Source organism: Perognathus longimembris, chromosome 13 (assembly GCF_023159225.1).
Source record: "Perognathus longimembris pacificus isolate PPM17 chromosome 13, ASM2315922v1, whole genome shotgun sequence".
In the NCBI taxonomy this organism is placed as follows: Eukaryota; Metazoa; Chordata; class Mammalia; order Rodentia; family Heteromyidae; genus Perognathus; species Perognathus longimembris.
The window spans coordinates 49825896-49842794 of NC_063173.1; the positions used below are offsets into that span (position 1 = coordinate 49825896).

Below are 16899 nucleotides of genomic sequence, written 5' to 3' on the forward strand. Positions count from 1 at the left end.
AATCGCTAACTTCCAGTCTGTCAACCCAAGTCCCTCCTCTTTCTGCCTGCTGTATAAATCTGCCTGTTATATAAATCGCTCCCTGATGAAACCTCTTTGAGACTGGTAGAAATCTAGACCGGCTCCCTGAGATCTCTGTCCTGTGTGGGCTCCTGACACGTGAGGGGGATGGGGGGAGGTTTCGGCATCATTCCTCATCTTAGTGTAGTCCATAAAGACACGCTTTGCTCCTTCTGTGGGCAGGAGGAGTAGAGCTGAGTGTCTTTCATAATTTGGGATCAGGCATCTCCCTGGGTGAAGCGGGGAGAAGGGGGTCTTGAGCCCCCAAATAAGCATCTCCCTGGGTGAAGTGGGGGGAAGGGGGTCTTAAGCCCTCACAATTGTGCACCCTGAGACTTGGGAAGGAGCTGAGGTGTTCTTCCATGTCAACAGATCAGCATATGGTACAGCTCCAGATCCTTTTGTCCAACACGTTAAAATGGGAGACTTTGCAGCTTCTGGCATTGGAACTCCTTTATGTTTTACAAGTGACTCCAATAGTTATATTCCAGGCTGCACTGTAATTCAATCCATAAATCACCAAATTTGGATTCCTGATAACAGTCAAGTATAGAATATACGAATGACTTCATTGCCTACTGGGTTCCCTGTACATGCTAATTCTACATCATCCTTCATGATACCTCGCTGCATCAATTCTCCGATTGTAGGATCCACGGGAGAACTGCACCCCATAAAGTGTAGACATGAACATCCTTTTATAACCAATATTTCAGGAACTAATTCTCAACTGATGGACTGGTCCAGAGCCAATTTCACCAACAAGTACAACCCAGGTCTGTGGTGGATGAATGGACACCCTCAACATCATGTCTGGATGTTAGTAGCTGCCCTAAATAATATCTCCTGGCCCACTTCTTCTTTAAAAAATATTGTGAGTATGTAACACCTCCTTATGCCATTATGTATGGACCTTTTAATATTTCTATAGGAGCCATGTATTTCAATGTTACTTGTACTAACTGTTCTTTTACAAATTGCTTGTAAAGTGGTCTTACTGATTCTGTAATTGTTACTAAGCTGCCTCCATTTGTCATGTTTCCTGTGAACATATCTGAAGCTTGGTATGAAGAAACCGGTATTCAAGTGTTAAAACATTTAAAAGAGCTTATGCGCCCCAGACGATTTATAGGGCTATTGATAGCAGGCATTGTAGCCTTTATTTCCTTGGCTGCCTCTGCTGCAGCAGCTACTGTGGCTTTGAAACAAAGTGTGCAAACAGCTCACTATGATAATCAGCTTGCTCATAATTCTACGTAAGCCCTGTACTTTCAAGGCAGGATTGATGATAAGGTAGAACAAAAAATTAGAAGCATTGTATGAATCTGTGTTGTCTCTGGGAGAATGAATTGGTGTTTTACAAACTTTGCAATGGGTGCGCTGTCATGCTGGGTTTGACTTTATATAATGGTCAAGCTATCCTTGGGAACAAGTTGTAGCACATCTTAATGGTATTTGGCACCATAATAATTTGTCCTTAGATCTCTTTCAACTCCATAGGCAAATAGCTGGACTAGAACAAGCTCCGCCTCCCTCTGGATTCTGAAGTGGCAAAAACAGCAAAAGAACTGTTTGAACAACTTCAACAGTATATTCCTTCCTTGACTAATTTTAAGGGGCTGCTAAAGACATTGCTCAGCCCTGGGATACTTTTGCTGATGGTTTTCCTATGCCTTCCTTGCATTGTACGTTTATTAGAAAACTCTTTTATGAGTTTTGCCAGCCAGTTGCATGAGATCAATCTCCAAATAAACGAATTTCCCCTGAGAGGAACTGCAGCCAGAGATGGGTAAGAGGGGGTCCCCTGTTTGACCGAAGTAAGACAGGGCCTTCAGTTTGCTCTGAAGAAGTTCCCCATGACGGGTAAGGCAAGCTAGGCGACTCACTCAACCTAAGACAGGCGGGTTCGCTTCTTTAAACAAAGACAGGGGAGATGTTGGGAGCTGAGCCAGCAGCTAAATTCTTCCTGACCTCTGGCTGTGTTTTCAAGGATGAGCAAGGACATGGCTTAATGGAAAATCGGAAAAGCTTTACTATGTCTGTCATGAGTCCATTTGTATGTTAACCAACCTCATCCTGTCTTAGTTACAATCAGATATTGCTCTGGAGTTCATTCTTATGTTAACCAACTTCATACTGTCTTAGCTATCGTTGGGTATTGCTAACTCCAAGCCTTTTTGTGTTCTGGAATTTTAAGCCTATGCTATTTCCTGGTTTTCAAACTGCATATAAGTTGGACATTAAGAATAAACATGGCTGCAGTCTTGAGTTACAATCTTGAGCTGAAGACCTGCCAGACCCCATCTTTGTCTCTTGTCTTTTTACTCTTGTCTTGTATTTTTCCTTTTCTTCAATCCTCGCCCCCTTCATTCAGGATTCCCTTTTGCTGCCGGCTGGCTCTGGCATCAATCCATGAATAAATCCAAATACTCCAGCTGCCCCCACCAGGAAAGAGAACTAGGGATGGCTCGTGATGGTAGTGTAGAGCAAGGGCTTGTACATGGCCACATAGCTGTCAAAGGCCATGGCAATGAGCAAGATGATCTCTGCTGCAGCAAAGAGCTTTGTCATGTAGCCACTGAAGGATATGGTGGTCTTCTCCGAGACCAAGTCCACGATCATTTTGGGAGCAATGGAAGTAGAGAGCATCTACAAGGGACAAGTAGGACAGGAAAAAGTACATAGGGCACCCCAGGGCTGGGCTGATGAAGATGGTGACTGAGATGAATGTGTTCCCTGTCATTGTCACCAGGTAGATGACAAAATATACAGCAAACAAGATCTTCTGGAGTTCTGGATCTTGCCTGAGGCCCAGCAGGATTAATTCTGTCACATTGCTCATTGTTCGTATTAATGTATCATGGGTTGTTTGTGTGTGGTCCACCTGGAAATAAATAGAGCTTCTCAGTGATGTGAGGTTGAAGTCAGTTCAAAAATGCTTAGTCACTGTTTCCTTCATTCTCTGAAATTGGTGGAGCTATGTTTTTTCTCACTGGTGCCATTTTGATAGATCATTGAAAAGAACAGAAGAAAGATAATCTATTCTGATTCATTTTATTTTATTTTTTTACATTGATACACATTTTTATTCTCATAGTAATAATTCAAGTGCAGTTTTTTTTCTTTGAAAAGTCAACTTTGTTAAAACAAAACTTGCTAAATATCTCTCATTAAACATAAGCATATTCTTTCCAATATTCCACAACAAGTCAGAGCCATGTAGCAGAAATAAGATTTTTTAAAACCTACTACATTTTATTGCTAAAAAAAATCTGAATTAGTTGTCAAGGTCCCAGATTCTGTGATTAATTAATTTTGAAAGCTCTACCAGATACTGTTACTTAAAATCATGAATCCAGGTATCAGTGTCTGGCAGAAATGTGTCTACTAGATACACCAGTACCCTCTGGTCCCAATGGTTAGTCCTTTCAATAACTGTCTATAACAGTGCCAATAGAGCTGTCTTCTCCACATGATTTAGAAACACCATCGAATCCTCCTCAGACCACTGTCTGCACTTCACTCCTGCCAGCTGGGCTTGGAAAGGAAATTTCCTGAACATGTTCACTAGGGGCTGTACTTTCCTTCTGTTGATGATCTTGTGCTTGCTGTAGTCCAACTCATACACAGACACCAGTCAATTGGTCAGAATTCCTTTTGAAAGCACCATGCCACTTATTTTCTACTTTTTTTTTTTTTTTTTGGCCAGTCCTGGGCCTTGGACTCAGGGCCTGAGCACTGTCCCTGGCTTCTTCCCGCTCAAGGCTAGCACTCTGCCACTTGAGCAACAGCGCCGCTTCTGGCCGTTTTCTGCATATGTGGTGCTGGGGAATCGAACCTAGGGCCTCGTGTATCTGAGGCAGGCACTCTTACCACTAGGCTATATCCCCAGCCCCTATTTTCTACTTTTTAAGCATCTACTTGGTCTTTCTCTACTGCTACATGGTGCTCTTCAGACATGCTGTAATACAGAATCATTTCTTCCATAAGAACTTCCAGCTTATGAATCTCCTGCCAAGGCTGGATGATAAAGTGGCCTGGGTGACAAGCCATGAGCACATACACATCCATGTGTTCCCCAGGCTTTGACAAGTGGACAGGAGGTAGTAGTTCCTCCAAGGAGAAAGGGCTGATATGGTCTACCACAGACTTTTGGATGATTTTTGGAACGCTCTTTCTGAAATTCTTTCTCATGCTGCCTGACAGGGGGGTACCACCCAACACAGGGGTACCACCCAACACTGGCATGTTGACTGAAACAGGCTTTTTTCCCAACACAGCATTGTTTTTAGAAATGGGTGTACTACTGGACACAGTATATTGCCCAACATGGATGTGCTGCCAGGAGAGCTGACTGGACTGGACACAGCACTCAGAAACACATCCTTCTGATGTTTCCACAGGTTTGCGTTTGTAATCTGACTATTAATACTGCGGTATGGGTCGGGGAAGTTCTTTGGAGTAAATAAATACACATAGGCATAAATACACATAGTGGATTCATCCACTTTGGTGACCTTAATGCTACAGTGTGAGCAGTTCAAAACAGAATCCCTTAGTCAAAGCACAGCATCTGGAGTCCACATGCCAATTGATTTCGGAAGATCAGCTAAGCAGCACTTTATAGCCTGAGAGCAAACACAATAGGAAAACATGCCTTCTTGAAATTACAACCTGATAGTACTGTATTTTCCTACATGTCAGATGTTCCCAACATAGAAAGCAAACAATAGCTGGTAACAGCCATCATGCCGCTTTGTTTAGGGCTGTGTTCTTGTGTGTATTTATGTCACCACAGTGGCCTTTACTCCTCTTTTGAGCCAGGTTTTTTTTTTTCCGAATAAAAAGATGGATTTATTGGGGAAGTATAAAGTTTGCTGACCAGCCAGTGTCACGGCCCAGACTCAGGAGCTGGAACCATAAGCGTAAAAAGCAGGCTGGCCCGCCAGGGCCACAGCCTAGACTCAGGAGTTGGGACCGAGTGCCCTGATTCATTTTAATTGAACAATGAAAAAATCTTACAGGCAGCACAGTCAATCAATGTGTCATTAGGTTAACAGACTAGGCCTCACTTCCTAACTTCATTTCTTTTAAAAAATTATAATTTTTTCCTTTATTGTCAAAGTGAAGTACAGAGAGGTTACAGTTTCATATGTAAAGGAGTGAGTACATTTGTTACTCAACTTGTTACCTCCTCCCTTATTTCCCCCCACCTTCCTCCCCTTTTTGCAATCCACCCATGAGTTGTACAGTTGATTTACATCAAATAGTTTTGCAAATATTGCTTTTGGAATCATTTGTCTTTTTTTTTCCTTTGTCTCTTGATTTTGGCTACATAACATTCAGTTTTGATACACGCACTTTTTTTTATTAGTTGTATGAGAATTGGGTACCTATGCTGATTTGGCCATTGTGAATAATGTGGTAAACTAGGTTACAGGCTTTTCTTGTTCTGTGCTGAAGTAGATCCCTTTTTGTGTATACCCAGAAATAATGGACTGGGTCACGTTGTGATTATCTTTTTGTGGAAACTCCATGATGGGTTCACCGTGGTTGTTTTGTTTGTATTTTATTTATGATTTAGAATGTTGAACATTCCTGCATACACTTAGTTGCCATTTGTATTTCTTCTTCTGAAAACAGTACAGTTTGTTTTGCTCATTTATAAATTGCTTGATTTTTTCTTTTGATGTTAAATTTCATTTGGGTGCTACTGGATTTTAATTCAGAGCCTGGTGCTTGCTGAGTAGGTGATTTACATACAAATACTTTTTACCTTAGTGATTTTTTTTTAACAGTGCCACACATTTATGCTTGTTTTGGCATGGGGCACATACCGCTAATTACACTTTTTTTTGTGCATGCACTACCATTTTTCAAAATAGAGATGGAGATCTGGAAACCTTTTTAGCCCACATGAGCCTCAAAACTCTGTCTTTCTGATATTCATTTCCTAAATAGCTAGAATTCCTGGCATAGGCCACTGTGTCCATGTCAGTTTTGAAGGTTTTTGCACTTGGATATCTTGGATAGAAATCCCTTCTTAGATGGTGGTGGTTAGATATTTCTCCGGACCTTTCCTTGTGTCTTTGCTCTGGCATTTGTGTCTTTGACAGTGAGAATTCTTTTTAATATGATGTAATACCATTTAAAAATTCTTCATATTTCTTCCTGAGCTACTAGAGTCTTTTTAAGAAAGTGCTTGCTATACTAAAGAAAATTCCACCCAAGGAAATGGGCTTGATGGAATCGTGGGGTGAGAAGAGCCTGTAGAGCTTGGCTCTAGTCCCTCTGTGGCCACTGCAAGGGGCATGGAGGTAGATACCTCTGCCATTTCAGGCTACTTGTGAAATACTACTACTCTTATCATTGATAAGCCCAGATTTCAGGGGTCCCCAAAGACCACCAAGGAGCTGATTCCAATGCAAGTGCATGGGAGTCTTTATTACCAGCTCGAGCCTGGACTCACAACTTTCACCAAGCAGCGGATCTGGATTGAGAGCCCCGACCCTCTATCTAGCAGGGTTTTTATAGGATTGTCAGGGGACGTTTCCAGCTTCATAGTATCATACAGCAAATTGCATAGTGCTATGGGAATATAATAAAACAATTTGAAAAGCTGTTTGGTGTAACTGGTGAGGGATATAGGTCTGGACAAGGTGGTTGGCTGGCTCAAGGGGGCAATCACTTAAGCACTATGGTCCGGGTCCTCATGACATATGTGCCATCCTGCAGGGCTGGCTAGCCATTATCTTGCTGCCTGAAGAAGCAGCTGGACCTTGAGGCCTTCACTGCCACCTGCTGATTGGCTGAAACAGGGGAGTTTATCGCAAAAAGGGGGTTAGAGATATATTTTCTAGAGTCTAAATCCTTGGTATTTTCTTAGAATAGCTGCTAGGGATTAACCTTATTAATAGTTGGCTGTGGCTGAGAGGGACTGATTTTAACTCCCTAGGTGTGGGAAAGTAAAACAGTTTTATTCAAGCTCAATAATTTAGGCAAGAACATCGGCATGTTTTCAATAATGACTCAAACTATCCTAGCTCCTCTGACTTCTGGCTACCTAAATTATTTAGATTGTATTGATATTTTGTCTAGGCCTTACAGTTTCACTGACCTATGAGGAATGGAGAGGCAATAATCCCCGTGGGATTCCTTGGGGGAACCCCTTCTTTTGAGAAGAGTGCCAGGTAGGGAGTTCAGTTGGGATGGTACATCTGTCAAACTGTAACTCAAGTGTCCTAAAATGAGCTCAGGGAGGACAGGAACCTCCCCAGCAGCAGAAGGGCAAGGTCTTACTTGACCTTTTGTTACAGTAGGAGTACAGAGTGTAAAAGCAGGGCCTCAGGGCATTCTGACCTTTTCAGTTTTAAGATGGTGTCAGAAAATTTAATACAGGGATCACTGGCTTGTGTTGGACAAGTATTCATAGTGATTCAGGTTTTTTTCCTGTTTGTCTTTTGATCCTACAGAGTCAGAGTTAGGTCATTCATCTATTAATATGTGAACCTGGAAATGTGACCTGGGATTAGGTTAGTTTTACTGGTGGTGATGTGTTGTTGCCATGGTAATCCTGCTCAGTAAGGGAGGAGACACAGGTTCAGATAGTTGATGTGTGTGCTTGGCTGAGGAGCCAATGAGGGGAAATGATCATATTTGATATTATGACTCAAGGCCTTGAAGTTGGAATTCTCACCCCCAAGGAGATGTTAGGGCTGCATTGAAGCCTCCTCTGTTGTCTTCAATAGCCATCCCTTCTAGGATGGCCCAACTCAACCCTTGCGTACATGAAGCCATTCTCCTTTATTCCCCTCACTCCGTTCAGCATTAGTTGTGACATGTACTCGTGCAAAGAGCCCATTGTCCTGGTAAATGGGATAAGGCTGAAAAGAGAGCCATGTGCTTCCACAGTCATGCGACACATATTGCTGTGGAACCTGGAGCCAAACCAATGGATCAGCATTTCATACACAACAGCAGCTCTGTCACTACCCTGTATTGAGAGCACTCCACACAGGGTTTCTTAAACAACAACAACAAACCAACTCAACTTATCAATAAATAAGAAAAAGGAAGTTCATGTTTGTGCCTATATCTTGAGGTGCTTCCCCTATTTTGCTCTAGAAGGTCATGGTTTCAGATCATGTATTAGCGACCACACATTAAGACCTTTGTGGTATCTTTAATTGATTTTGCATGAGGACATAATCTTCTACATGTGAATGTTTAACCTTTCCAGCGCCATATATGTTTGCACCCTTGTTGAGATGTAGATATTGATGATTACCAGTGCTTAGCACTCAGTCTTTTTATTCCCTGTCTGTTTTGGTGTCAACATGAAACAATGCTGTTTATGTTACTCTAACTGAATAGTGTTATAATTTGAAGTCACTTATTAAGATAACTCTCTCATTCCTCTTTTTTCCCCTCAAGGTTGTTTTGAGTCAATCTGGGTCTTTTCTACTTCCATAGGACTTTCTTTTTAGCATTTGTTTTTAACCCCTTTTTCTGTGAAGAATGTCACTGAAATTTTGACTGTGATTGATTGCATTATATCTGTATAGAGGTTTGGTAGTCACAATATTAATATTGTTAGTCCTTAAACATAAAAGGACTTTTTAATCATATAATTTCTTATTCACTTTCTTCGATGCTGTGTAGTGTTCATTTTTTTCACTCCTTTAGTTAAGTTGATATCTAGTTATTTTACTTTTGCTCTCTTCTGAATTGAGTTATTTTTCTGTTTCTTTCTATGCTTGTTTATTATTAGCATGTATTATCATAGAAGTAGGACTCATTTTTTAAATGCTCATTTTGTGCCCCTCCATCTTGCTAAAAGTGCTTACTAGATGTAAGAGTGTGTTTTGTTGTGTCCTTTAGGTAAGGGGTCAGGTCATCTGCAAATAGAGACAATGTGACTTTTTTTTTTTTTTTTGGTAGGGATCCTCTTTATTTCCTTGTCTTTCATATTGCTCTGGCTGAGAACTCAAATACTATATTAGACAGGAGTGGGGAAAGTGCTTTGTTGTCTCTTTGTCTATTCTGATATTTGAAGAGAGATTCTGCCTAAGCCTAATTTTATCATAATAATGTTAGAATAATTAGTGAATACCATTAACTAATTCTATTTTAGTGACTCATAGAAAAAGAATAACTGTAACATATAATACACATATTAATTACTTTGATTTGGATATCCTCAATTTTTTAAAATAAATATGTTCATAAATGATATATACTGTTTCTGAAATGTAAATGCATGATTAGATCAGTTTATTCACAGGAAGTCCTCAATAAATATTTATGATCACTATCATCATCAATATCTTCATCCTTGATTTCTTTTGTTAGCTCACTTAAAATTCTTCCTTTCTGATGAACCAAAACTAAGTGTTTGAAAGGCAAATTTATGTTTCACCAACATTTGCAAGTGTATACCCAATGGACAGTCAGAGGACATTGGGACACAGCATCGCTTCTCTTCAAGGCTTTCTATGTGAGATGTGACTTGATGAAATAACAAGGAAAGTCAGTAGCAGGTGAACTTTAATTCCTCTACTGGGCAGGTGTTTGAGCTTTTTCACAGAAATCAAAAGCTTAGACTCTGAGTAGGGTTTGGCTCATGTCATCCTTTAGCTGCTTTCTTTAGAGGTGAGGATGAATACAAGAGCCATCATTCCTGAGAACTTTTGAACTCAAGTTGTGTCCAGGCATTTCATAGTCATTGTTTCCTGCATCCCTATTTGAAACTGCAGAGATAATTGTGAACTTTTTGCATTGAGAGTAGAAAGTTGGTGATGAGTTTACACTTAGTTTCCAGAGACTAGGATTCTGTCCCCAAGGTATGTCCATGCTATGATGATAACTCATTATTACTCTATTGCTACTCATAATTGGATGGCATATATATTACTTATCATGTATTGTATGTAACATAGTATAACAATAAAATAATAATTAATATTAACATCTATTGAGAAAACAACTCCTTATGTACCATATACAATATAGTATTTAGTATAGTGTATTTTATATTGATATATAATATATTGTAAATATTGCCATAGATAGTACAAAATAAAATATAACAATAATAACATATAGCATATGTCATATTACAGCATAAATTGTATATTACATATACTGTAATGTATTATATGTGATATAATATAGGGTGCAAAACGGAGTCACAGCTTTGTCAGTGGGGATGGAGACCATGGGCCTTAGGTACAGATATGAACAAGGTACAAAGAACAAGATCACCACAGTGATGTGAGAGGTACAAGTGGACAGGGCTTTGATTACTAAACAGTTGTACTGAAATCATTGCCAGGACAGTAGTTAGTGTCTTTCACTTTTCCCAATTGGTACACATAAATGTCATTAGTAACTAGTTTTAGATCTGAGGCTGAGATAGGATTAATCCTGTGCTTTGGCTCTAGTTTAGGATCTAAGTTGTATACTATGCTTCTGGACTTAACTTCATGTTTATGCACTACATATTGTTGAACCTGGCTTAAGATATGGTGTAGTTTTAAGTATAGTTTAAAAATCAGTAGCTTTTCTGCATGACAACAATGAGAAGAGAAAGACTGAAATCAGGAAAGCAACTCCATTTTTAACAGCCTTAAAAAATACCTAGATATGAACTTAACCAAAGATGTGAAGAATCTCTATCATGAAAACTTTGAAAACATGGAAACAGACATTAAAGCAGATTTTATGAAATGGAAAAACCATCTATGCTCCTGGATAGGAAGGATTAACATCTTTTTTTTTTTTTTTTTTGCCAGTCCTGGGCCTTGGACTCAGGGCCTGAGCACTGTCCCTGGCTTCTTCCCGCTCAAGGCTAGCACTCCGCCACTTGAGCCACAGCGCCGATTCTGGCCGTTTTCTGTATATGTGGTGCTGGGGAATCGAACCTAGGGCCTCGTGTATCTGAGGCTTGCTACTAGGCTATATCCCCAGCCCAAGGATTAACATCTTGAAAATGGCAATACTGCCCAAAGCTGTCTACAAATTCAATGCGATACCCACCTAATTCCCATCAACATGCTTCATTGGTATGAAAGAAGTAATCTTAAAACCCTTATGTAGTAATGGAAGACACTAAGTAGCAAAAACAATCCTTCGAAAGAAGAACAATTATGGATGAATATCAGTACTGAACTTCAAACTGTATTACAAAGCCATTGTACTAAAAATAGCTTGATACTGGTAAAAGAATAGGCCCGAGGACAGACAGAATAGAAGACCCAGAAATGAACCCACGGACTTATTACCACTGTCTGATAAAGGAACCAAAAAGGTTCCACAGGTTGGAAAAAAGACAGCCGGTTCAACAAATGAAGCTGGCAGATTGGCTATAAACATGCAGAAAATGGAAGTTAGATCCTGATAGTTCACCCTGCAACAGAATAAATTCCAAATGGGTCAAAGACCTAAGTGTAAGAACTGATACCCTAAAAATATTACAGGAAGGGATAGGGGAAACACTAGAGACCCTTGGGATGGGTTGAAACTTCCTAAACAAAGATCCAGAAACACAGCAAATCAAAGAAAGGTTGAATGAATGGTATTGCATCAAACTGCAGAGTTTTTGCATTCCAAAGGACATAGCTGGGAAGATACACAGAAAGCCTATACAATGGGAGAAGATCCTTACTAGGTATGCATCAGAAAAGGGTCTCATATCCAAAATATGCTCAGGGCTCAAATAATTAGGGCCCCCAAACAAATCTGCAGACTTGCAACAATCCATTTAATAAATGGGCTGAAGACTTAAAGACAGAGTTCTAAGAAGAAGTAAGAATGACCAATAGACATATGAAGACATGCTCAACATCTCTGGCCATCAAAGAAATGCAAATAAAAACTACATTGAGATTCCACCTCCCCCCAGTTAGAATGGTCATTGTGCAGAAAACTAACAAAAACATATGCTGGTGGGGATGTGGCCCAAAGAAATGCTACCACACTGTTGGTGGGAATGTAAATTTGTTCAACGACTCTGGAAAGCAGTATGGAGATGCCTCAGAAGACTAACCATAGAGCTTTCTTATGACCCAGTGTGGGACATGCCCAGAACTAGCTGACCCCGTCTGTTTCCCAACCCTGGGGCCATGTGTGGCTAAGATGGTGCCTGGCAGTGAACCCCGGAGGTGGTTCTGTGGGCTGTGAAAAGTCAGGCCACCTCTAGGTTTGGTCTCCGGCCCTTCCTCCCCTTGACAGACAGTCCCTAGATAGGTGCACACCCCTCCCCTTCCTGCCGATCTTAGACCTGATTGGCTCCTGTGCCTTATATTAGTTGCATGCACTTCCTCAATAAACGAAATCTTGCATCAACTTGACTCCCAGACGCATCTGATTGTCCTCCAGTGAGGGAGGGCTGGGTGCTGGCGGTCTGCCAGTCCTGTTGTCTCTTGGCTCATCCGGTCAGGGCGTGCCTTCCCCATCTCTCCTGCAGGTCAGGGGAGCATGGGGGCCTAAAAACCCCAACAATGATGTGCAATGTGGGGCACAAAGGCGTCCGCCAAAAGTGAAATTCAGCGAGTCAAGCCAAGCGAGTTTCAAGGTAAGGGTATCCCCGAAAAGATGGGGCAATCTCACACTCAGCCTGGCGATCCGGTGCTTAAAGCGCTGGGATTCATGCTTAAAAGCCGAGGTTTAGAAATCTCTGACCCCAGGCCAAAAAGATCTGGGAAACCTTGATGCGTGCTGCGCCCTGGTTGGTGGCCGCCAACCTTTTCAACTGGGCTACTTGGGACCGCGTAGAACAAGTGGTGAGGAAGAGGGAAGTTAGCTTGGGAGAGGACCCCCTTCTCAGAGCCTACCTAACCCCCTCTGCCCTTAAGGCTTGCTTTTCCCCAGGCCCCCCAATGGGGAGCGACTTGGCCTGGGAAGCATCTGCGGAGGAACGTCTTGGATGGGGGGGAGACAGCCCTCCCGCTGCCCAGGAGGAGAAGGGCTCAAGGCATCACTCCATTGATGGGCCCATAGACCCTTTTGAGCCTTGGCCTAAGCCTCTAGATTCTGAGACAAGCGCCCCTGCCCGGGAACATGTGGCAGACCGGCAAGGGGGGAAGCAGCCTCTGCAGTATTATCACCCCTCCACTATCGGAAGCTCCCTGCCACCCTGTACAAACATGGGAAAGCCTGTTGAGCCGCCCTTTTCTTTCTTTTTTTTCTTTGTATTTATTATCAAACTGAATTACAGGGAGGTTACAGTTTCATACATTAGGCATTGGATACATTTCTTGTACTATTTGTTACCTCGTCCCTCATTTCCCCTCCCTCCTTCCTCTTTCTCTTTCCCCCCCCATGAGTTATTCAGTTCATTTACACCAAACAGTTTTGCAAGTATTGCTTTGGTAGTTGTTTGTCTTTTATTTTTACCGTGTGACTCTCGATTTTGGTATTCCCTTTCAATTTCCTAGTTCTAATACCAGTATACACGGTTTCCAATATACTCAGATAAGATACAGAGATAGTGTAGGTACAACCACAGGAGGGTGATACAAGAAGATCATCAATAATAGAAGCTACAGTTACACATGGCACATTGAAAGTAGTTATAACTGTGATATAACAATCATTTCCATAACATGGAATTCATTTCACTTAGCATCATCTTATGTGTTCATAAGGGTAAAGCTATTGGTGAGCCACCCTTTTGTAAGCTCAGCCGCGGCTCACACTCATGGTGCATGGCCTTCTCAGTGAATGCTAACCCGGGAGGCAATAGGCTGGCCTTGTAGTACCCCTGGGAGGCCCAGGATCTTAAAGAACTTAAAAATGCAGTTTCCAAGGATGGACCTAATTTTCCCTGGGCCAAAACCATCCTCCAGGGTCTGGCTCATCAACAGTGCACCACCCAAGATTGGAAAATTTTAACTAAGGCCGTAATTCCTGGCCTGCTGTACCTAACACGGTGTGCCTTTTTTTTAAACGACAAGTGCCATGCTCAGGCTGAGAGAAATCAGGCTGCTAATCCCCCAGTCCCCATAACTTTTGGAATATTGTAGAGGTCCAATGATCAATTCTCTACATGCCTCGAACAGGCTGCTATTCCTGCCCCCTATCAAGAGCAGGTGCGGACCTTGGTACTGGCAGCATGGAAGAGGTTAGAGGAGGGCCCCTCAGAGTCCCCGATAACAGGAATTACTCAAAGGGCTATGGAGGACCTTGCCACCTTTTTCGACAGGGTGGAAAAGAGTCTCCAAAGAAAGTTCCCTCCAGGGCCCCTGCAGGATTAGTTTGTTAAGATGTTGGTTTGGGAGTAAATGACCACAGACCACAAAGTAGCCTGTACAGGAATGAAGGATAGATTTATGGGTAGGTGGATAATTGCCACCAAGGAGGTTGGTACTCAGGCCCACCAGACACAGTCGCTGGCGGCGGCCTTACAGGCCCAGATGGCTTCGCTTACCAAGGAGCTCTCTGCCCTTGCCTCTTTCAACAGAGCTAACAAAGGGGTCTGTTATGGGTGTGGCCAACAGAGCCACTTCAAGAGAGACTGTACTACAGCTTGGGTAAGACCTGGTGCCTTGCGAGGACGTCCCTCAGGGCAGGCCAAGGGGCAACCTATGCCTAAAACACCTTGCCCTCAGTGAAAGAAGGGAATTCGTTGGCGAAGGGATTGTAGGTCCAAATTTGACAATGAGAGGAAGCCTTTAAACTGACAGTGGGGTGCCCTTCAGCCCCATCACCCAAAGGAGGCGACCGGTCTAGTGACCTGCCTAGGGCCCACTGGACTGTCCCAATAGTCCCGGGAATTAGGCCAAAAATGGGCATCTTCATAGCGGGGAAAAGGTTCCGATGCTTGATTGACACTGGAGCAGACCAGACAATATTAAGAAAAGAGGAGGTTTCGGGCTTGGGATATAGCCTAGTGGCAAGAGTGCCTGCCTCGGATACATGAGGCCCTAGGTTCGATTCCCCAGCACCACATATACAGAAAACGGCCAGAAGCGGCGCTGTGGCTCAAGTGGCAGAGTGCTAGCCTTGAGCGGGAAGAAGCCAGGCACAGTGCTCAGGCCCTGAGTCCAAGGCCCAGGACTGGCCAAAAAAAAAAAAAAAAAGAGGAGGTTCCCCCACAATGGAAGCTAATCCCTGGGCCTCACTTGTTGGGGGTAGGAAGTGGTACTAGTTCTGAAGAAACCAAGGATTGGCTTACCTGGAGGGATGTAGATTGTAGTCAGGGAGAAGTACACCCTTTGTTGGCATCTGGCATAACAGTTAATCTGCTGGGACAGGATATTTTGGGGGAACCTGAAGCATAAAGGGATATGTTGTGATATCCCAGAGGATGATGAATACCAACAAAAATTTGGCCTGTCAGGTAACCTTAGCAACTGTCGGGGAGATCCTCCTTTTGAGGTCTCGAGGCAGAAGTTTCCTGTCCCCCATATGAGGCCTCACCCCCAATCCTAGAGGCCACTGTTCCTACTGTCCCTGCCAATCAATGGCTCCCGGGTCCTCCAGTGTGGGTGGAACCGTGGCCACTCCCCTTAGACAAACTACAAAAATAAAAGAAATAATATCAGAACAGTTGACCCTAGGACATATTAGACCCTCGTTGAGTCCTTGGACCAGTCCTGTATTTGTTATACAAAAGGCTACAGGTAAATGGAGAATGTTACAGGGCCTAAGAAAAATTAATGAGTGGTTGATTCTCGCTGGCACCCCTTTGCGAGGGCTGCCATGGATCCCCTCCATTCCTCGGGATCTGTCATTTACCCGAATGACCACAATCAAGGCCATAATAAAGCTACCAGCAAACTCATGTTCATTGCAGCATTATTTACCATACCTAAAATATGGATGCAACACAGATGCCCTTCAGTAGATGAATGGATAAAGAATTTGTGGTACACGTACACAATGGAGTTCTGTGCCTCCATCAGAAATAATAACATTATCTCATTCATAAGGAAATGGAAAGACCTGGAAAAACTTTTGCTAAATGAAGTAAGCCAAACCCAAATAAACATAGCTTCCATGGTTTCCCTACTTGGTAAAAATTAGTATATAAGTAGAATATCCTTAACTGGGATCTCAGTAGCCCAATTGCTAACTGCATAAGAACATATATAATGAAGCATATCAACATGAACTTCAATAATTGGAAACAAGAGGTTCTCATTATTTCTTCTATGCAGTTATACCTTTCTTTCAGTTTTTGGTATTCTGTACCCTCTGTCATGTATATAAGTTTGTCTGGTCTGTGGAAAGGTAAGGAAAGAGAATTACAGAAACAGCAGGAAAATGATGAAGTAATGCAACAATGATACTCACATGACACCATGTTGGAGATGAAATATACAACTGGGGGAGGAGGGTGAATAGATAGGGTAAGCAGGACAAAATGAGGGAGGGGGTAAGTGTTTAAAAAGATCTGTCCTCATTACCGTACTTATGTAACTGTAACCCCACTGTTTATCACAATTACAATAAAGATACTAAAAAAGGACATTAAAAAACATAGGCTTTCCTCTAATCTCCAATATCTTAAACTGGTGCTGCCCAAGAAACTCACACGTAGGGCAGAAATTGGAGCCTCTCTTTTGTCTTTACTGTATGGTCTTTTTAGAGCTCAGCTCTCAGGATGCTCAGTGCTGTTGAGATGGCGTTCCAATCTCCTCACCCTTTCCAGGTCTCACAGCTCAGCTACAGAGTCCCGTACACCTTCATGTGATTAGATCCAGTCTACAGTCTATAAATATTGTTATGCCAAAAGTTTGAAGCAGAAAGGATAACCATTTTAATTTTAGTCAATAATGAGGAAGAATGAGTTTCTAGGAATTATCCCTACAATTCAAAGTACAAAAACGATGAGAT

The 16899-nt window shown here is 42.2% G+C and overlaps 2 pseudogenes; both read right to left on the reverse strand.

Moving 5' to 3' along the window:
- Positions 1-2430: 2430 nt before the first annotated feature.
- LOC125362492 lies at positions 2431-2905 on the reverse strand (annotated as a pseudogene).
- Positions 2906-3337: 432 nt separating this feature from the next.
- LOC125362493 lies at positions 3338-5597 on the reverse strand (annotated as a pseudogene).
- Positions 5598-16899: the final 11302 nt, after the last annotated feature.